The sequence below is a fragment of the Pelophylax lessonae genome, assembly GCF_965119305.1.
Source record: "Pelophylax lessonae genome assembly, chromosome: 7".
NCBI classification, from domain to species: Eukaryota; Metazoa; Chordata; class Amphibia; order Anura; family Ranidae; genus Pelophylax; species Pelophylax lessonae.
This window is the reverse complement of record NC_138774.1, coordinates 19,990,832-20,014,729: the sequence shown is the minus strand read 5'-3', so window position 1 is coordinate 20,014,729 and position 23,898 is coordinate 19,990,832.

Here is a 23,898-nt window from a genome sequence, read left to right as displayed (position 1 = left end):
TATTAAAGACGGCCCTGGCAGGGCCGTCTTAAACACAGGGCAAGAGGGGCAGCTGCCCTGGGCCCAGCCATTATTATGGGAACCTAGGCAGCTTTCCCTTGAGCCTGCACTTGAGCTCGCAAATAGTTGATAAGTAGATTCGAGAGGGCCCAAGAAAATGTTTGCCCAGGGTCCAATCATTTTTAAAGACGGCCCTGGCAATAAGTCTCCCTATAAAGGGAAAAACTGGTTTGAAACCCAATGCAGTAAGATTAATTAAGCTTCTTCAGTTCTCCACCAGACAGTGAAAGTAAGGGTGGACCCCTACCTGTATGATGGACCTATTTCATAGGTCTAGGGGCGCTTGCTCCCCAACTCCAGGGGTGATCAGATGTACACAATCTTCCAGGAACGGTCTCCACTCTTCACCTTCAATCTCTCCTCTCTTTCGATTCCAATAGTCCTACCAAATTCCCAATTTCAAGGCCAAGATTTTAAGACCACAGATAGACTCCCATAGTGCAGTAAGTAAAAAAACAGTAGTTTTTATTAATTCGGAGTGATTCCCTCACATATTAAATGCTTGTAACATTGCAATCCAAATATAAAAGCAGATCTGTCATGTAACAAACCAACCGTGACGTCACCTGACTCCTCCCTACGCGTATCGTCACTAACTACGTGACTTCAGGGGTTATACTGTATATATACCAGCAGTGCGGCACATTTATTTCTGTTTTCCATTCATTTATGTGAGAAACACACATTAGGTGATTGCAGCAGCTGACCTTTAAAACTTGTTTTGCAATTCTATCATTACATTGTTTGGCAGCGTTCAGATTTTTTTCTTTATACACGTTTATACAGATAAAACTTGTAAATGTATTGCAAATATCTACTGAACCTTTTTTTGCCTTGACAAAGGCTTTGTTGTTGTTGCTCAGTCGTTTAATCACGCCCGAATCTTCATGATCTCATGAACCATAGTGTGCCAGGCTTTTCTGTCCTCCACTGCCTCCCAGAGTTTGCTTAACTTCACGTTCATTGTTTCGATGACGCTATCTATCCATCTTATTTTCTGTTGTCCTCTTCTCCTTTTTCCTTCCATGTTTCCCAGCATCAGGGTCTTTTACAATGAGTCCTCTCTTCACATTAGGTGGCCAAAGTATTCTAGTTTCAGGATCTGTCCTTCCAGTGAATATTCAGGGTTGATCTCCTTCAGGATTGACTGGTTTGATCTTCTTGCCGTCCAAGGGACTTCCAAGAGCAGGGCTTTTTTTCAGCGGGAACGCGGGGGAACGCAGTTCCGGCACCTCCAGTTTGAATGTATGCAATGGCAAAGGGGTGCTGGGGTCAGTGGGGTGAGCTGAAGGGCCTATAGATGCTGGCTGCTGGGGGATCTATTGTTTCTAGGGTGAATCTATTGTTGCTGGAGGGCATTTTGTTGTGGGTGGAGCTATTGTTGCAGTGGAGGATTTATTGTTGCTTGGGGGATCTATTTTTGCTGGGGGGCTATTGTTGTTGGGGAGGGTCTATAGTTGCAGGGGAGGATTTATTGGGGGTGGGATTGTTGCAGGTGAAGATTTATTGTTGCTGATGGGGATCTATTGTTGGGGGGGGTCTATTGTTGCTGATTCCAGGGGATCTATTTTACAGCTTTTCTAGCTATCATTAACAAATTCCATACAAATTACCTAGAACCACAACATGATACTTGGTTATGTATTCTCTAAAGGAGGGGGTAGAGGATGGAACCGAAGGACAGCACTCGGAGGTGGGTAGGGGGTGGAGACAAGGGGTGACTCAGAAGAGGGGAGTACCTGCACCTATTCTCTGAGAAAAAAAGCCCTGTTCAAGAGTCTTCTCCAACACCATAGTTCAAAAGCATCAATTCTTCACTGTTAAGCCTTCCTTGGTCCAACTTTCACAGCCATAGGTTACTACTGGGAATACCATAACTTTGACTATACAGCATTTTGTTGGTAGGGTGATGTCTCTGGTTTTTATAATGTTGTATAGGTTTGTCATTGCTTTTCTCCCAAGAAGCAAGAGTCTCCTAATTTCATGGCTACAGTCTCTGTTTCATTGCTTCCATTTCTTCTCCTTTCTATTTGCCAAGGAGTGATGGGACCGGTTGCTATGATCTTAGTTTTCTTAATGATCAATTTCAGGCCAGCTTAGTTCTTCTTCATTTTCTGCCATTAGTGTGGTATTGTCTGCATATCTCCGGTTGTTGATATTTCTCCCTGTGATCTTAATTCCAGCTTGTGATTCGTTGATCCTGGCATTTTGCATGATGACTCTGCATATACTGTAGCTTAAAGAAGTAGGGTGACAATAGACATCTTTGCCGCACTCCTTTCTCAAATTTGAACCAGTCAGTTGTCCCATGTCCTGTTCTAACTTGCTTCTTGACTTGCATACAGGTTTTTCAGAAGGCAGGTGAGGTAGTTTGGTATTCCCATTTTTTTCAGTATTTTCCACATCTTGTTGTGATCCAAACAATTGAAGGCTTTACTGTATTCAGTAAAGCAGAAGTAGACATTCTTCTGGAACTCTCTTGCTTTCTCCATGATCCAACGAATAATGGCAATTTGATATCTTGTTTAGAGATGGCCTTGCGGTTCGCCCGGCGGTCGGTTCGCGGTAAGTTGTTGCTTGTTGGCAAATTCGCAAAAAGTCAGACTTTTGCCGATGTTCGCAAATATGTCGGCGCCGCCATTTTCTTTTTCATTCAGAAGAACTTTGACTTATGACACAGCCATCAGGTGGAACGGGACAGCCAATTGAAACATTCCAGCACATGGACATTCCAGCACATGGACAGTCCCCCTACCCTATAAATAGACCCGATCTGGCGGCCATTTCACATTCCGCTTTCTGCCAGTGTAGGGAGAGGTCTGCTGTGCTCATCAGGGAGAGTTTGCTAGACACATATAGCGCTGTGAAGATCCACAAAAGTCCTTTTCAGGGCTGGTATTTTTCGGTATAGGTCTATTATCTTTTGAGCTTAGGGAGAGGTATCCAGTGGTTGCTTTAGGGGCAGTTAGAGATCGGCTGCAGTCACACAGAAATCGCTTTGTCAAAGTCCACAAAAGTCATTTAAAATGCTCCAATGTTGTTATAGGGTCTATTACAGTCTCTTTACTATAGGGGCAGGTATCCAGTGGTTGCTTTAGGGGCAGTTAGAGATCGGCTGCAGTCACACACAAATTGCTCTGTTAATGTCCACAAAAGTCATGTAAAGGGCTGCTATTTTTTTTGGTATTGCTGTGCAGTTCACTAAAAAGGGGGGGGGGGGGGGGGTGGTGGAGGGGGGGGTAATCCACAGTATAATATACTTTGTAGAAAGCATATTATAGTGGATTAGTAGTATTATTGTGCACTGTGCAGCATTGTGACGGGAGTGGTGGTGAGACTGAGCGTTTCTGCAGCAACACTACACACAGTGACAAAAGCACTTATAATGTATTATAACTGGTGTGATAGACCAATTGCCCCCCCCCCCCCCGCCCCCAATGCCACATATTGAAGTGGGGTGTTATCTAAGTCAACTTTTTCAAGTGTATTTGTGTCATGCAACAATATTGCCTCTGTTGCTGAGTGAAGTCTGGTACACACAGCGCCAAACTCACTGGCCAATTTTTTGAACTGGTGTGCTACACCAATGCTCCCCCCAATGCCACATATTAAAGTGGGGTGTTATCTGAGTATACTTTTTCAAGTGTATTTGTGTCATGCAACAATATTGCCTCTTTTGCTGAGTGAAGTCTGATACACACAGTGCCAAACTCACTGGACAATTTTTCGAACAACTGGTGTGATAGACCAGTGGCCCCCCAATAGCCCATATTGAAGTGGGGTGTTATCTGAGTATACTTTTACAAGTGTATTTGTGTCCTGCAACAATATTGCCTCTTTTGCTGTGTTAACTCTGATACAAACAGTGCCAAACTCACTGGCCAATTTTTGAACAACTGGTGTGATAAACCAGTGGCCCCCCAATACCACATATTGAAGCGGGGTGTTATTTAACAGTATACTTTTCTAAGATTGTATTTTAGTCCTGCAAAAATTTGGCCTCTTTTGCTGTGTTAACTGTGCTACACACAGTGACAACAGTTACTGGCCAATTATTTGTAGAACTGGTGTGATAAACCTGTGGCCCCCCAATACCACAGATTGAAGCGGGGTGTTAGCTACACAGACACATGGTCTAGCAAACACGGGCGGGGAATATACAGGCCGACACTTACGGTTCTGTGTGCTATGAACGCCTACCATACCTCTAGCCATCAAAAACTAAGTGTTTTGCTGTCAGTTCAAACCATGTGAGCTAATTTTTGGAGCCTATACAGGCTGACACTTACGGTTCTGTGTACTGTGAATGCCTACCGTACCTCTAGCCATCAATAACTACGTTTTTTGCTGTCAGGTCAAACCATGTGAGCTAATTTTTGCAGCCTACACAGGCCGACACTTACTTCTGTATACTGTGTGAATGCCTAATGTACCTTCAGCCACAGAATACTACATTCTTAGCTGTCAGGTAAACCCATGTGGGCTATTTCCTGGTGCCTTTTATGGCCGACACTTACTTCTGTTACCTGTGAATGCCTAATGTACCTTCAGTCACAGAATACTACGTTCTTAGCTGTCAGGTAAACGCATGTGGGTTAATTTTTGGGGCCTGGAATGGCCGACACCTACTTCTTTATCCTGTGAATGCCTAATTTTTCAGACTGGAAATGAAAAACAATGGGTCTGTAAAGGTTCCGCCAAATTGTGGAATGGATGCGGACCCATTTTACAGATGTGTGAATGGACCCTTTATGTATTAGACAATGTATTTACCGGCTGCTGTCAGTTCTGGCTGATTTATGAAAAAATATATATATATATTTTTTGTTGTAAAAAAAAGAATTTAGGTCAACTTTTTTAATTGCAATACTTCTGTTATGACATTGTCCATGTGCTGGGACTATTTGTGCACAGCTAGTACATCTTTTGTGGCTGCAAATATGACCTAAAGGTTTTTCAAGTTCACCTCCCATTAAAGTCAATGGGGCCCGCTGCAAACTCGCGGTTCGCGGACTTTTGAGAAAATTTGCGGCTGGCGTTCGCGAACAGCCCCGGCCGATGTTCGTCCATCCCTACTCTTGTTCCTCTGCCTCTTTGAAATCCAACTTGTATTTGTGGTAGCTCTTGGTTCACATACTGCTGAAGCCTAGCTTGTAGAATTATCAGCTTAACTTTGCTAGCGTTTGAGATGAGTGCGATCGTACGGTAGTTTGAACATTCTTTGGTGCTGCTTATCTTTGGTATTGGAAGGTAAACTGACCTCTTCCAGTCTTGTGGCCAATGTTGAGCTTTCCAAATTTGTTGTCATATTGAGTTCAGCACTTTAATAGCATTTTAGGATTTCAAATAACTCAGCTGGGATACCATCACTTCCACTAGCTTTGTTATTAGCAATGCTTTCTAAGGCCCACTTGACTTCATTCTCCAGGATATCTGGTTCAAGGCCAGTGACTGCATCATCGTAGTTATATGGGACATTCAGATCTGTCTTTTATGGTTCTTCTGTGTATTCTTAAAATATCTCTTCTTAGCTCTTCTGCGTCTGTTAGGTCCTTGCCATTTTTGTCTATTATCATGCCCAGGGGCTGACTGGAAACTTTCAGCCCAGGGGGCAAGTACAAACCAGAGGCCCATAGTGCAGTGACTTGGCACACCTCCCACTCTCCCTCTCCCCGGCTGAAGCTCTGCTCCAGGTACTCTCTACTCACCGCCTGAATCTGGATTCCTGACCTGGCAAGCAGAGGACAGTTGGGGGAATCTGGGACAGCTCAGTTGGGGCTGGCCGGGGGAAGAGAGTCTCCAGTGGTGCATGGAACTGGCCTCTGCTCAGACTCAGTTTACACTATCAATGCTGGGGGGAGGAGGCCTGTGCTCTGTCCTTGTCTTCATCCCGCACTCAGTAGGTCAGGGGTGGGGACTTTTTACTTCCCTTCACCAGGAATCCTTTAGGCATGTCTTTGGCAGAAGCTGTGCAGCCTTTTTATGGAGAATCAGAGGGGCCCAGGGGGCAATTGCCCCATTGCCCCCTGGCCCAGTCCTCCCCTGATCGTGCCCATATTTGCACAAAAATTTCCCTCAATATCTCCAATTTTCTTGAAAAGCTCTCTAGTCTTTCCCATTCTGTTGTTTTCCTCTAATTCTTTGCATCGATTGTTTAAGGAGGTCTTTTTGTCTCTTTTTGCTATCCTCTGGAAGTCTTTAGGAAGACTTTAGTCTTCATAGGCTTTAAAGCTTTGTCATTTTTGTCACTTGTCTCTTTCAGAAAGGAAGCCTGGGGCTTAAAAACAAATACCATGCTTCTAACTGAACAAAGATAGCTGATGCAACTTTTTATTTTATGTATTTTTGAAGATATGCCTTTTTGAGGATGTGACTCTATCTGAACACAACAGAAGAATCTACTGTCATCAGGCCAGTAACACTCCCCCGACAACCCCAACCCGTTTTCCATACCAACAGTCAAAAAGCTGCTAGCCTGACCCCTCTATGGGCTGAAGGCACCACTAAAGACCTCAGGTGCCTGAGAATAGAAGCAAATGAAGTGCGAACCTTTCACTTCCAGTCAGAGATTGGCTGCACTCACCGCCATCACCTGACATCTGAAAGGCAAATCTTCTTTGTGCAGCAGAGCATGATATCCCATACATCAAGCTCTCCTTTTAGAAAGAAGCCAATCTTGATCTTTAAAGAGTAATAAATATATTGTGCTCGCATTAAGCTGGGTCTCTCTCCGGCTTTTTTTCATGATTCCCCAATCCCCCGTGGATTCTGTTTTGCTCCGGACCGTACAAGGCAAAACACGATACAAAAAGCACAAGGCCCATTGCTCAGCAAGCCGTTTGCATTATGCATCCACAAGACGGAGGAACAGTAAATAGATTTGCAAAATACTGCCAACCTCTGCCTGTGCCGTTGAGATTACAAAGTCTAAGGTCCAATATGTCAAAGAAAACCATTCTGACTTGCGGTGCGGGATATTTTCTCTCCTTACTTTGAAGGAGCCCCATGAAATCATGAGAAGATATCACTCTTAACAACAGGTAATGTACGAGAGTCGTGACTCTCCGCTGAGAGATTGCTAACAAATAGCGGACAAGTAATAGATTTTACATACCGGGTCTGTTGGAGTGGGAGCTGAAAAAACATTATTAATATTGTTTTTCGGCAAAACAAATGCTGCAAAACACTTTATGTACCTTGGCTGGCCGCTTGACATAACTCCAGTGTGAGTCCCTTGCTCTACTATACCTGATTTTTCCATTTTTTTCTCAGACTATATTTGTTTAACCAGTTACTGACCTCCGCATAGCAGAGTGGCTCTCCTGTGCAGAATCACACATATATATATATATATATATATATATATATATATATATATATATATATATATATATATATAAATGATTCTGTACTTACACCTGCAGTTGGCGTGTGGCGCTACTGGTGGCCCATTTCTGCTGTGATTCACAGCATAAACCAATCTGCAGGTTCTGGGCACTGGATGTCTGCCTGCACTCGCCAATCATTGGGCAGAGACACAGAATGGAGCTCTGCCTACATAAACAAGGCTGAGCTCCTTTCCTACAGGGGGGGAAGGGATGGATTTTGTGTCCCTGCAAAGTAGGGAATAAAATCCAACACTTCCCTGAGTAAAATCAGCATACATATTACAGTAAAAAAACTATTAGGCACACAATTAAACCTTTTGATCACCCTAGATCACAGGTGTCAAACACAAGGCCCACTCCTCTGTGCAGCTGCAGAAAGGCTCGTCTACCAACCCTCCCCCCCACCCCCCTTCTCACCAGCCTGCAGCAGAGAGGAGAGCAGGACTTCTCCAACAGATCCTGCATCTCTCTGTGCAACCGCAACATCACCTTACCTCTGCCTCCCCTGGTCTCAGCATTCAGGAGACTCTAGAAGCTTACTCCAGTTCTCCTCTGGTTTTCCTTTAGACCCTGCACTTCTTGCCAGATCCATTTGCATCTTCTTCTGGCAGCAGAACGAGGTAAGGGGATGAATTGTGATGTTAGGAAGGGTGGTTGACTCTTGACTTCTGATGGTGGGGCAGGCTCTTGACATCTCTCAGCATTCAGGAGACTCTGGAAGCTTACTCCAGCTCTCCTCTGGTTTTCCTTCAGACCCTGCACTTCTTGCCAGATCCATCTGCATCTTCTTCTGGCAGCAGAACGAGGTAAGTGGGTGCATTGTGATGTTAGGAAGGGTGGTTGACTCTTCACTTCTGATGGTGGGGGGGGGGCTCTTGACATCTCATGTAAGGGGGCATGGGGTGCTCTGGACATCTAATCTTATAGATATAACCAGCCCTTTGAGGGCAACCATAAAGCTGATGTGGCCCACGATGAAAATTAGTTTGACACCCCGGCAACAGATGTTTAACTCCTTCCCGCCAGAGGCATTAGTACAGTGACAGTGCATATTTTGAGCACTACACAATAACAATATTGGCGCAAGTGTGGGTTCAGTGTGTGACCTCAAAAAAGTCTCTATACGGGTCTTAGAAATAGCCACGTTCCTTAACCACTTAAGCCCCGGAAGATTTTACCCCCTTCCTGACCAGGGCCTATTTTGCGATTCGGCCCCGCGTGAGTTTAACGGACAATTGCGCGGTCGTGCGTAGCTGTACCTAAACAAATTTGACGTCCTTTTTTTCCCACAAACAGAGCTTTCTTTTGGTGGTATTTGATCACCTGTGCGATTTTTTGATCATGCGCTATAAACAAAAAAAGAGCGTACATTTTGAAAAAATAACAATATTTTTCACATTTTTTTATATGAAATTCCTCCAAAAAAAATGTAAAAATCAAAATGTTTTAACATTTTTGGCCAATTTGTTTTCTGCTACATATGTTTGGTAAAAAAATTGCAATAAGCGTATTTTGATTGGTTTGCGCAAAAGTTATTGCGTTTACTAACTATGGGTAAGATTTTTGTCATTTTTGTTGTTTTTTTTTTTTTAACGGGAAATGGCGGCGATCTGCGTTTTTTTTTTGTGGGACTTCAACATTAAGGCGGACAGATCGGACCCTTGACTGACATTTTTGACACTTTTGGGGGTACCAGTGACATTACTACAGTAATCAGTGCTATACATATGCACTGTTACTGTAAAAATGACACTGGCAGGGAAGGGGTTAACTTTATTGGAGAAGGTGGGGTTAAGTGTGTCCCTAGGGGCGTGTTTCTTACTGAGCAGGGATGTGGCTGTGTGTGTAACAGCAGAGAGCTATGGTCCTACATAGCAGGACCGTTAGATCTCTGCTGTTACTCCATGGAGAATGACGGGCGGCTTTGTTTACATCAGCCGCCTGCCTTTCTCCCTCTGTACCTAAGGATCGCGAGTGACCAGTGGACATTGGGTCCGCCGGTCACTCGCGCGGAGGTGTCTATGAACGAGCGAGGGCGGGAGCGCGCCTCCGGTGGCGCTCGCTCGCCCCTATTGGCTCACAGGCTAGTGACGTACCGGTACGTCACTGTAACGCTCTGGCGTTTGTTTTAGTGAACTGGATTTGCAGCTGCAGAATTTCCACTCAGTAGTCCTGTAGATATGTGTTGAATCACCATATCCAACTCTCCAGACTCATCATTGTGGCCCAGCCTGCTTCAGCATGCACATATACAGACACTCAGATAAGATGTTCCTGGAGTGATAGTTTGTATGCGATAGTATAGAGGTGATGTGCTGAAAGGACAGGCGTGAGTAGTGATAGCAATGATAGGCACTAAAGTAGTAATGTTCAGGAGTGTTAGCAGATGGTGATAGATAGTATGCAGGTAGGTTAGCAATCATGTACAAGTAACAGGTGGTAGGGGACAGCAGATGAATGTACAGGAGATGCTAACTTAGTGCAAGGGTATAGATGGTAGTAGACTCAAGAGCTAGCAATCTATGTAACAGTGCAGATGATAGAAATAGTAATGCATAGATAGCAACAGTCTTTAGTATGCAAGAGTAGATAGTGTAAGTTGATAGGAAGGAATGCCCTGCGGGGTACTTATCACTAGTTGGTTTAGAGAGGTGAGGGGTCCAGTAATGAGATAAGGATCCGGTAGCGAGATACAGGATCAGTAGCGAGATATAGGATCAAGTAGCGAGATACAGGATCAGTAGCAAGATACAGGATCAAGTAGCGAGATACGGGATCAAGTATCGAGACTAGGATATAGTTGGTAGTAGACTCAAGAGCTAGCAATCTATGTAACAGTGCAGATGATAGAAATAGTAATGCATAGATAGCAACAGTCTTTAGTATGCAAGAGTAGATAGTGTAAGTTGATAGGAAGGAATCCCCTGCGGGGTACTTATCACTAGTTGGTTTAGAGAGGTGAGGGGTCCAGTAGTGAGCTAAGGATCAGGTAGCGAGATACAGGATCAGTAGCGAGATACAGGATCAAGTAGCGAGATACAGGATCAAGTAGCGAGACTCCGGTCTATCCAGATATTGGGGATATAGCTGGAGGCTTCGGCAGCGTCAGACAAGGCTGTATAACAGGCGGTTTGCACGAACGCCTTGTGAGTGAAAGCCGGCGATTGAAATAGCCGCTCAGAGCGGTGCCTAGTGATGACTTCATGCGGCTTAAAGAGATAGGCAGGTATATGCGTTCCACCTAGCTGAAAAGGTGGGACGCAATGCGGAAGAATTGGGCTGGAAGGGTACCGAAGGTACCAGAATCTTACAGTCACTTTGCCTGCACGGGGCTAACTGCCGCAGTATATATACTTGCGGCGGTCGGCAAGTGGTTAATAAATGCAATGGAGTCAATAGAGGAAGTCCATAAAGGTAGTGTAGGATGCTTGTTGTAGGAGTGAGAAGCAACTCTGAGGAAGAATAAAGAAAAACACACAAGCGCCTTCTAAGTGCAGCATGCAGGAGATTTTAATCAGATCAAAGGTGAATCCTCAAGAAGATCATGCTCTGCAAACGCGTCACCATTGTCTAGGCATCACATCCCAGAAGTCATGGCTAGCCCGATGGCGAGACCTTGCGTTCCACAGACTTGGGAAGCAGAGGAGGCCACCGAGGTAATCCCAACCATTGGAACAACACCAACACCCCCATTGGGTACCCCCAGGACAGAGATGCTGAGGACCCTTCACTTAGCGCTACATGCCCTATATATACTTGCCTTTGTGAGTAATATTTTACCTTTGATCTGATTAAAGTCTCCTGCATGCTGCACTTAGAAGGCGCTTGTGTATTTTTCTTTGTTCATATTTTTACCACTAATCACTGTATTAGTGTCACTGTTTCCCAGAAAAGTGTCAAAAGTATTAGTGTCCGATTGTCTCGCTATAAGTCGTTGATCGCCACCAGTACTAGTATAAAATTTGTTAAAAAAATAAAATAAAAATTCTGTAGATTGTAGAAGCTATAAATTTTGCCCAAACCAATCAATATACGCTTATTGGAAATTTTTTTTTTAATTATAAAAATATGTAGCAGAATATATAAAGAAATTTGATTCTTACAAATTTTTATTGGATATGTTTTATAGCGGAAAGTAAAAAATATTGTTTTTTTTTTTTAAATTGGCGGTTTTTATTTTAATTTAAATTTTTTAAATTGGCTTTTTTATTTATAGTGCAAAAAATATAAAATGCAGTGGTAATCAAATATCACCAAAAGAAAGCTCTATTTGTGGGGAAAAAAATGACTTAAATGTATTTTATGTACAGTGTTGCATGACCGCGCAATTGTAGGTTAACGTAATGCAGTGCCATATCGCAAAAATGGCCTGGTCATGAAGAGGGGTAAATCTTTTGGAGGTCAAGGGAAGATGATGGGGATACATGGCCATTCTTGCAGTTCTTCAGTTCAGACCTCATAAAAAAAAAAAAAAAGTTTGAGGTCCCTTCCAAATTCTATATCAAAATTATCCTTTGGGTCTGGTATGGATTTTAATGGGGAAGTCCTGCAAAAATTCACATGCAGAGGCTTCCCCTGTTGTTAAAGGGGGTCTTCCAAAATCAAATAAGCCTCCTGCCTGCAGACTTCCACAACACCCAGGCCAGGGTTGTGGGGAAGAAGCCCTTTTCCTTGTCAACATGGGGACAAAGTACTTTGGCAAGGAATCTCCTTCTAATAAGGTACTGCCCCTTGTTGAGGACATGTTGCCTGGTATGGTTCAGTTCCTTTCCTGGCATGCCAGGCTCCACGTTCAGATAAGGGCCTGGTGTGCATTTTGAGAGAGGACTTCAGTTTTTTTTTTCCCCTTAAAATATGCTTGGGGTTCCCCCTTAAAATCCATGAAGAATTGAGGTGACCTCACACATTTTTTCTTTTTATTTCTTGGGTTCTCGCTAAAATTTATAACAGACCTGAAGGGCCTGGTATGAATTTTCATCATTTATTTCTCCCGACCATGCAAATTAATGGGGCCAGTGACATCATTCTTTTAGGGCTCGGCAAGGCCTACAGTAATACTGCTATTATACATGATGTTCAGCTCCTGCCATACAGATAAGTATTGGCATCCAAAAAAAATGAATGTAATAAAAGAATGAATAGTGTTCTTTATTTGGACGAGGTGGAGAAGTGGGGCGGTGATGTCACCATCACGTACCTGGTAGAAATCGAGCTGTAGAGGGGGCTTCTCTTGCACTTCCTGTTCAACACCCCAGGTAGAGATGACAGGTGGTGTGGGGCACAGAGTGGCACGAGGGCCGATATAGCAGGTGGCACCAGATGAGCCGTGACAGGAAACCGATGGCCATGGTTTACCAGATGGGCACCTGAAACTGGAACTCCGTGATGGTGAATGAGAAGGCAGGAGCAACCAGGCCTTGATGACAGCCTTGTACTCACCTGATTGGGCGTCCTCATTACCGGCTCTCTTTTCCCACCTGGGCCCCTAGGGGGGTTCCAGGCTCCCTCCGGACACCTGCTGTTACCTCCCCCCCCACGACCCTCTCCTACCCAGCTTTCTTTCCAACCCTGCCAACCCAGCCCCCCCCCCCCAATTCGGCCCCCGGTGTACCCAATTAAGTGCTATACCTTGGATTTGGTTGAGGCCCCTTCTGTGTGGGGGTCCATCCACGCAGGGTGGCCTCGGCCACACCTACAGTTTGAGCGTAACCTCATTGCATCTCAGACGGGATGCCGGGTCGATCCCATATACGTATAGCATTGTTACATGTTATTTGAATGTTATATGCTGCAGTTTTGTATTTCAAAGCACCTTGTTTTATCACGGCATGTACCTAATATTTTGACTGCATGTTGCTGTACCATGCTTCTTTTGCCTTCAATAAAAACAGTTTAAAATGAGAAGGCAGGAGCATAGCCAGAACACAAGCCAAGGGATAGTCAACAGCCTGGCAGTGCAGGTACAGGAACGTGAGACGGAAGCGGTGTCAGGATACAAGCCGAGGTCGGTACACAGTCAGACAGCAAGGTACAAAGGCACGAGACAGGAGCAGGGTCAAAACACAGGCCGCAGTCACAGGTAGGCAGGCAGGAATCCAGAGGAGAGTCGAGTCAAACACAGGCAAACAGGAAGCAGGCCAGGGAACAGGTGAACAGGAACAAGCTAAAAGACTACTCAGCAATGTGCTCCTGTCATTGCCCAGCTTAAATAGGCTGTTTGGCGCCAATGCATGCGCACTCACGTTCGTACATGCGCACATGCACCTTTCTGCTTGTGCATGCGCTAATGTGCCCGCGCATGCACGCCAACACCTGTTTGGGTCCAGCTGAACTTCTCTTACAGTCACACTATCCACCTCGTCCAATCAGAGAATGCTTTGTATTCATTCAGAAAACATGGAGACTTCCTTGGCTGTCCACTAGTGGGGTCCTCTCAGAGTCTGCAGTAGTGCCACCAAAACAACGAGACTGTAAGGGACCAGCTTGGCATGGTACATCTTAAGCATTTGATTAGCGGTCCTCCGAAAACCGTGACGGCAAAGGACCCGGGTGGCAGACGTTTGGGTTATATTTTCAAATCTCCATAAACAAAACTCTACTGCCCAGTGAGCAGAAAAGATGAAGCTAATAAACCTGCCTTTTATCCTTTTGACAATCAGTAGGTCACATTTCCAAGTTCTGTGTATTATTAATAATTTATTGAAATCAATGGGCTTTTCACCTCTCACAATCGTGCCTCAATATTTTGTCATTGCCTTGAAGTCCATTGACTCTATAAATAAGGTGGCCAGACCACCTTTTTAATGGAAAACCCATAAATATTTCACTCTGCATTAAAGGAAGGCCTGGTCACCTTACTCATAAATAACATTGATGATATATTCAGCGTATGTGCTTAAAAGGATATGGCAAAATACTCACACCAGTGACTGGCTCTTTTCCCTCTACTGATCTTCAAATCACTTAACTAGATGATATCATGAAGGATGTTCTACAACTGAGAACTTATTCCAGACGACAATCACAACATAAAAATAGGCAATTGTAACAAACAAGTAAATATAACAAATAAAATAAAAATGTTTAGGTAAAATATATGCACACATACAATGAATTTCAATACCACTCAATGTCGATCTTAGTTTTCTGGATGACTGTCAAATATTTTTTCTCTACCCTCCCTGTCGATAACCCACTGTTTATTGCTTATCTAGCTTTGTTTTATTACCCATTTTTTGATTCCCTTAGGGACTGTTATCTTACAATGGACCTTCCAATACTGCTCAAAAATCTCTGCTATTTGTTATTTGAACCAGTTCTGGACTGGAAGGATTTGCCCGCTTAATGACCAGGACATTTTTTTGTGATTTGGCACTGCGTTACTTTAACGGACAATTGCGGGGTCGTACGATGATGTACCCAAATAAAATTGATGTCCTTGTTTCCCACAAATAGAGTTTTCTTTTTGGGCTATTTGACCACCTGTGCAATTTTTATTTATTGCGCTGAAAAAAAAGAAAAGAAAAAAAGCGACAATTCAGAAAAAAAAACAATATTTTTCACTTTCTGCTATATAACATCCCCCCCCTCCCCCCCCCCCAAAAAAAAAAATGTAATTTAATTTACATGTTAAGGTGTGTGGACACACATGTTGGGGTATGTGGATAGGTGTGGATATAAATGTTGGGGTATGTAGATAGGTGTGGATATAAATGTTGGGGTATATTGATGAGTGTGTATATAAATGTTGGGGTATGTGGATAAGTGTGGATATAAATGCTGGGGTATGTAGATAGGTCTGGATATAAATGTTGGGCTATGTGGATAAGTGTGGATATAAATGTTGGGCTATGTAAATAGGTTTTGATATAAATGTTGGGATATGTGGATAGGTGTGGATATAAATGTTGGGGTATGTGGATAGGTGTGGATATAAATGTTGGGGTATCTGGCTAGGTGTGGATATAAATGTTGGGGTATGGGGATAGTGTGGATATAAATGTTGGGGTATGTGGATGGATGTTGATATAAATGCTGGGGTATGTGGATGGGTGAGGGTATAAATGTTGGGGTATATGGATGGGTGTGGACATAAATGTTGGGGAATGGTAATATAATCGTTGGGGTATGTAGATAGGGGAGGGTAGAAAAACTGGGATATATGGATGGGTGTGGCTATAAACTTTGGGGTATGGGCATATAAATGTTGGTGTATGTGGATAGATGAGGGTATAAATGCTGGGGTATGTGGATGGTTGAGGGTTTGACCACCTGTGCAATTTTTATTTATTGCGCTAAAAAAAAAAAAAAAAAAAAGAGCGACAATTCAGAAAAAAAAAAACAATATTTTTCACTTTCTGCTATATAACATTCCAAAAAAAAAAATTATAATTTAATTTAAATGTTAAGGTGTATGGACACACATGTTGGGGTATGTGGATGGGTGAGGGTACAAATGTTAGGGTATGTGGATAGGTGTTGATATAAATGATGGGGTATGTGGATGTGTGAGTGTATAAATGCTGGGGTATATTGATGGGTGTGTATATAAATGTTGGGGTATGTGGATAAGTGTGTGGATATAAATGTTGGGGTATGTGGATATGTGAGTATATAAATGCTGGGTTATATTGATGGGTGTGGATATAAATGTTGGGGTATGTGGATATGTGAGTATATAAATGCTTGGTTATATTGATGGGTGTGGATATAAATGTTGGGGTATGTGGATAAGTTTGGATATAAATGTTGGGGTATGTGGATAGGTGTGGATATAAATGTTGGGGTATGTGGATAGATGTGGATATAAATGTTGGGGTATGTGGATAGATGTGGATATAAATGTTGGGGTATGTGGATAGGTGTTACATAGTTACATAGTAGGTGAGGTTGAATAAAGACAGTAGTCCATCCAGTTCAACCTGTGTAGGTGTGTGTGACTGTAATCATCTAACATAGCCCTCAATCTCCTGATCCTTGAGATGTAAGTCTAAGAGTCTTTTGAAAGTCACCATACTACCCGCAGAAACCACCTCTTGTGGTAGACAATTCCACAATCTTGTAGCCCTAACAGTAAAGAACCCCCCACGTTGCCTGAGGTTAAAACGCTTCTCCTCTAATCACATTGTATGTCCTCGAGTCCTCATGCAATTCCTTCGAATGAACAGCTTTTCTTCTAAGCTGAGATCCCCATTAAGATATTTATAAATTGCTATCATGTCCCCTCTCAGACGTCTTTTCTCCAGGGAAAATAAATCGAGCGATTGCAGCCGCTCTTCATAGGTAAGGTCCTCCAACCCCCTAATCAGTTTAGTTGCTCTTCTCTGGACTTTCTCCAGCTCCAACACATCCCTCCTGAGGACTGGCGACCAGAACTGGACAGAATACTCCAGATGCGGTCGGACCAGAGTTTTATAAAGTGGAAGGATTATAGTCTTATCTCTGGAATACATCCCTTTCTTTATGCATGCTAATATTCTGTTGGCTTTGGACGCTGCCGCTTGGCATTGCATGCTGTTGCCTAATCTATCATCAACTAAGACTCCCAGATCTTTCTCCATTTTTGATTCCCCCAAGGGTTCCCCTCCTAACGTGTATTGTGTTTTTATGTTTTTGGTCCCCAAGTGCAAAACCTTACACTTCTCCACATTAAACCTCATTTGCCATGTCGTTGCCCACTCCGTAATTTTGTCCAGGTCATTCTGTAGGATATCTGCTTCATGCTGTGCAGTTATTGCCCTGGCCAATTTTGTGTCATCTGCAAAAACTGATATCGAACTACTGATCCCTTCCTCAATGCTGTTTATGAATAAATTGAACAAGGTTGGTCCCAGGACTGAGCCCTGGGGCACCCCGCTTACTACCTCAGACCAGTCTGAGTATGCGCTGTTTATTACTACCCTTTGGACACGGCCTTTTAGCCAATTCCGTATCCAAGAGCAAACCCTGCTGTCGATACCTGCAGACCTTATTTTATAAATTAAGCGCTTGTGGGGAACTGTATCAAACGCCTTAGCGAAATCCAAGTACACCACATCCACTGGTCTCCCCCTATCTAGCTCACAGCTCACTTCCTCGTAGAATGCTAAGAGATTGGTTTGACAAGAACGCCCATTTGTAAACCCGTACTGGTTACTACTGATGATGTTGTTGTCTTTAGCATACTCTACGATATAGTCCCTTATCATCCCCTCCAAAAGTTTACATATTATTGATGTCAGACTGACAGGCCTATAATTTCCCGGGATATGTCTCTGGCCCTTTTTGAATATCGGAATCACGTTAGCCTTCCTCCAATCCCCTGGTATATCTCCTGTCCTAATACTGTCAGCAAAGATCAGGAACAGTGGTCTAGATATAACCATACTGAGTTCCTTGAGCACTCTCGGATGTACGCCATCCGGGCCTGGTGATTTGTTTGTGTTAAGTTTATCCAGTCTTTCCCTGATTTCCCCCTCTGTTAGCCATAGTGGCAATTCCTGTGTATTACTACTAACCATACAGTCATGGTCAGTGTACCCTTCCTTTTCCTGCGTAAAGACTGACGAGAAAAAATAATTCAGCACGGTTGCTTTTTCAGTGTCCTCTGTAACCATCCTCCCATCATCGCTAATTATGTGTGCAATATGCTCTGTCCTAGTTTTTTTGCTGTTGATATATTTAAAGAATTTCTTTGTTTTTTTTTTACTATCCTCCGCTATTTGTCTCTCAAAGTTGATTTTAGCCATCTTGATTTCGTGTTTACACTTCTTATTTTCCTCCTTGTATTGCTGGAAGGCCGATACGGTGCCCTCTGATTTATATTTCTTGAAGGCCAATTTTTTTCCCCTAATAAGTTTTTTAACGCTACGGTTTAGCCAGCCAGGTTTGGCTTTGTCTCTTCTAAATTTATTCCCCATAGGAATGCACTGCAAGATGCCTTTGCTTAATATTGTTCTAAAGCATTCCCATTTTTCCTCTGTGGTCAGTGATCCCAGGGTTTGGTCCCAGTTTACCCTTTCCATCAATGAGTACAATTTTGGAAAGTCTGCCCTTCTGAAGTTTAGGGTTCTTATGTTCCCCACTTGCCTTGTTATATTGTTATTTATACTAAATGTGATCATCCTGTGATCGCTAGAGCCCAGGTTGTCCTGGACTCCTACCTCCGAGATTATGTCTGGGTCATTAGTGATCAATAGATCCAGGATAGCATTCTCTCTAGTAGGGGAATCCACCAACTGCGACATGTAGTTATCCTGTAAGGTTTCCGTGAATAGCCGGGCCTTATGCGAGTGTGCAGTCCCCTCTTCCCAGTCAATGTCGGGATAATTGAAGTCCCCCAATATGATGACTGATCCTAGTTTTGCCGCTTTACCTATTAGTGCTAAAAATTCCAGCTCTACCTCCTCCCCTTGGTTAGGTGGCCTATAGCAAACCCCCACAACTACTTTTCCCTTATCTTCTTCCCTATCGAGTTCAACCCACACAGATTCTAAATCCATGCTCATCCCATCCGTAATGTCACTCCTTTCTAGCACCTTTATATTGTTCTTGACATAGAGACATACCCCTCCCCCTCTTTTACCAACCCTGTCCTTCCGGTACACCGAATACCCTTGGATATTGGCCAGCCAGTCATGTGAGGGGTCGAACCAAGTCTCCGTTATTCCCACAAGGTCTATGTCCTCCTCATGTACTAACATATCCAACTCATCCATCTTATTAGCTAGGCTCCTGGCATTAGCATATACCCCTCTTAGTTTTACGGAAGTTAAACGTGATTGGCGGTTTTGTTTATTTCTGTTTGGTCTGCTGTTCTCCCGCACAGACCCGCCAATTGATGTTGTTGACCTACTGTCGCTATTGACCCTACAACTGCCTTCAGTCCTCTGCTCCCTCCTGACTGATTCTATTTCTGAGCCCTCCCCCCCGTCTCCTAGTTTAAAAGCCCCTCCAACTCGGTGGCCATCTTTCTCCCCAAAAGAGCTGTACCGTCCCCATTAAGGTGCAGCCCATCCTTACTAAAGAGCCGGTAGCCGACTGAGAAGTCAGCCCAGTTCTCCAGGAACCCAAACCCCTCCTTCCTACACCAATTCCTCAGCCACTTGTTAACTTCCCTAAGCTCCTTCTGCCTCTCCTGTGTGGCTCGAGGTACAGGCAGTATTTCAGAGAAAACCACCTTGGAGGTCCTTTTCCTCAATCTATTACCTAAGTCCCTGAAATCGTTCTTAAGGATGCTCCACCTACCTTTAACTTTGTCATTAGTGCCCACATGCACCATGACCGCTGGGTCATCCCCAGCCCCGCCCAACAATCTGTCTGCCAGATCTGCGATGTGCCGAACTCGGGCGCCCGGTAAACAACAAACTGTTCGGTTCACGCGATCTTTTTTACAGATTTCCCTCTCTGTCCTATTGATAATTGAGTCCCCAACTACCACAACCTGTCTAACCTTTCCTGCGTTATGGCCCCCCTTCTTCCTGGAGCCGTCCCTCCCCTGGCAGCTGGGGGAGGGCGCATGTTCCAGCACTGCCACCCCTGAGTTGATATCCCCCTCAACCTGCAACTCGGCAAACATGTTAGGGTGTACCAACTCAGGACTGGCCTCCCTGACTCTCCTCCCCCTAACATTTGTGTGGATATAAATGTTGGGGTATGTGGATAGGTGTGGATATAAATGTTGGGGTATATGGATGGTTGTGGACATAAATGTTGGGGTATGTGGATGGATGTGGATATAAATGTTGGGGTATGTGGATAGGTGTGGATAGAAATGTTGGGGTATGTGGATAAGTGTGGATAGAAATGTTTTGGTATGAAGATAGGTGTGGATATAAATGTTGGGGTATGTGGATAGGTGTGGATATAAATGTTGGGGTATGTGGATAGGTGTGGATATAAATGTTGGGGTATGTGGATAGGTGTGGATATAAATGTTGGGGTATGTGGATGGATGTTGATACAAAGGTTGGGGTATGTGGATAAGTGTGGATATAAATGTTGGGGTATGTGGATAGGTGTGGATATAAATGTTGGTGTATGTGGAGAGATGTGGATATAAATGTTGGGGTATGTGGATAGGTGTGGATATAAATGTTGGGGTATGGGGATAAGTGCGGATATAAATGTTGGGGTGTGTGGATATAAATGTTGGGGTATGTGGATAGGTGTGGATATAAATGTTGGGGTATGGGGATAAGTGCGGATATAAATGTTGGGGTGTGTGGATATAAATGTTGGGGTATGTGGATAGGTGAGGATATAAATGTTGGGGTGTGTGGATATAAATGTTGGGGTATGTGGATAAGTGTGGATATAAATGTTGATGTATGTGGATAAGTGCGGATATAAATGTTGGGGTATGTGGATAGGTGTGGATATAAATGTTGGGGTATGTGGATAGGTGTGGATATAAATGTTGGGGTATGTGGATAGGTGTGGATTTAAATGTTGGGGTATGTGGATGGATGTTGATATAAATGCTGGGGTATGTGGATGGGTGAGGGTATAAATGCTGGGGTATATGGATGGGTGTGGACATAAATGTTGGGGTATGGTAATATAATCGTTGGGGTATGTGGATAGGTGAGGGTATAAATGCTGGGATATTTGGATGGGTGTGGATATAAATGTTGGGGTATGTAGATAGGGGAGGGTATAAATGCTGGGATATATGGATGGGTATGGCTATAAACTTTGGGGTATGTGCATATAAATGTTGGGGTATGTGGATAGGTGAGGGTATAAATGCTGGGATATTTGGATGGGTGTGGATATAAACGTTGGGGTATGTGGATATAAATGTTGGCGTAAGTAGATAGGGGAGAGTATAAATGCTGGGATATATGGATGGGTGTGGATATAAACTTTGGGGTATGTGGATATAAATGTTGGTGTATGTGGATAGGTGAGGGTATAAATGCTGGGGTATGTGGATGGGTGAGGGTATAAATGCTAGGATATACGTATGGGTGTGGATATAAACTTTGGGGTATGTGGATATAAATGTTGGTGTGTGTGGATAGGTGAGGGTATAAATGCTGCGGTATGTGAATGGGTGAAAGTATAAATGCTAGGATATACGGATGGGTGTGGATATAAATGTTGGGGTATGTGGATAAGTGTGGATATAAATGTTGGGGTATGTGGATAGGTGTGGATATAAATGTTGGGGTATGTGGATAAGTTTGGATATAAATGTTGGGGTATGTGGATAGATGTGGATATAAATATCGGGGTATTTGGATAGATGTGGATATAAATGTTGGGGTATGTGGATAGGTGTGGATATAAATGTTGGGGTATGTGGATAGGTGTGGATATAAATGTTGGGGTATGTGGATAGGTGTGGATTTAAATGTTGGGGTATGTGGATGGATGTTGATATAAATGCTGGGGTATGTGGATGGGTGTGGACATAAATGTTGGGGTATGGTAATATAATCGTTGGGGTATGTGGATAGGTGAGGGTATAAATGCTGGGATATTTGGATGGGTGTGGATATAAATGTTGGGGTATGTAGATAGGGGAGGGTATAAATGCTGGGATATATGGATGGGTATGACTATAAACTTTGGGGTATGTGCATATAAATGTTGGGGTATGTGGATAGGTGAGGGTATAAATGCTGGGATATTTGGATGGGTGTGGATATAAACGTTGGGGTATGTGGATATAAATGTTGGCGTAAGTAGATAGGGGAGAGTATAAATGTTGGGGTATGTGGATAGGTGTGGATATAAATGTTGGGGTATGTGGATAAGTTTGGATATAAATGTTGGGGTATGTGGATAGATGTGGATATAAATATCGGGGTATTTGGATAGATGTGGATATAAATGTTGGGGTATGTGGATAGGTGTGGATATAAATGTTGGGGTATGTGGATAGGTGTTGATATAAATGTTGGGGTATGTGGATGGGTGAGGGTAAAAATTCTGGGGTATATGGATGGGTGTGGACATAAATGTTGGGGTATGGTAATATAATCATTGGGGTATGTGGATAGGTGAGGGTATAAATGCTGGGATATTTGGATGGGTGTGGATATAAACATTGAGGTATGTGGAGATAAATGTTGGTGTAAGTAGATAGGGGAGGGTATAAATGCTGGGATATATGGATGGGTGTGGCTATAAACTTTGGGGTATGTGCATATAAATATTGGGGTATGTGGATAGGTGAGGGTAGAATTGCTGGGATATGTGGATGGGTGTGGATATAAATGTTGGGATATCCTGACAGTCAAAGTTAAGAAGCATCCCAAAATATCCAGCTGAATGTGATTAACTATATAGCTATATAGCTATACCATGTACACTATGTAGCTATACCATGACCTGGATAAATAAGATCCTTCACAGCTACAGCTAGTAACAGTAAGTCACATTCAACTGGATTTGTTCTGTAATATTAAAAACCTCTCATAACTTCTCCAAGCCACTTCTTCAGAAATAATGATTGTCAGAAACATTCTCCATTATGTATATCCACACAGGTAGCACCTTAATCCAATCACCAAGGAATGTGCCAAGTCACCTGATGGGGACTAGACGGAGCCTCCATACACCCTGGTGTTTAATGATGAATTGTTATGAAATATCCGTATTGTGATACCTGAACAGAAGCATACCTTCCCATGCAGACTACTCTATATCTGGAATTAGGCTCAATTTACGTAACTGATTGAACAAGTAAAATATTGGTCGGCAGTGTTGCCTTCCCCTCAGAGCACAGATTGCTCCCGTTTGGGGTACCAGGGGGAATAAGACAACACTCAGTACCTAAACTTACTTTACCTCTAATACCGCTTCCATTGTTTGAGAAATTGTTATCTCAACTTTGTCATACGCACCATTCCATACACAGAAGACCGCTCAGATGTATGGAGTCCAACAATCAGAGGTCGGGTGTACGTCAGACCTGCAATCCCGGGAGCAGTAAACTTTTGAAGTAGAGGACTGCACTCTGACTTGAAATATGTAATAAATTATTGGTAAATCCAAAAATCCATAGTAGACAAAATGATCCGAGACAGGAGACAAGACATAGTTGACGCGTTTCACGAAATCAAATTTGCTTAATCATAACTATGAGTACTATTTATGATTAAGCAAAAAATGATTTCGTGAAACGCGTCAACTATGTCTTTTCTCCTGTCTCTGATAATTTTGTCTACTATGGATTTTTGGATTTACCAAAAAACTATTACATTTTTCAAGTCGGATTGCAGTCCTCTACTTCAAAAGTTTACAATCATCAATAAAAACTTTGAACAAGAAGAAAAAGATGGGGATTGCAAAAGTTGAGGATATATCCTGATCTAAATACATAATCCCATCTTTGGTGCCAGGAAGTCTGCATAGGTGTCAATCCTTCAAGTCACATGGCTGGAGGTGTGAATCGTTTGTCACTGTGGGGAATGGGGAAAGAGGAAATAGAGGGATATAACCTCAGAAAGGTTGCATAGAG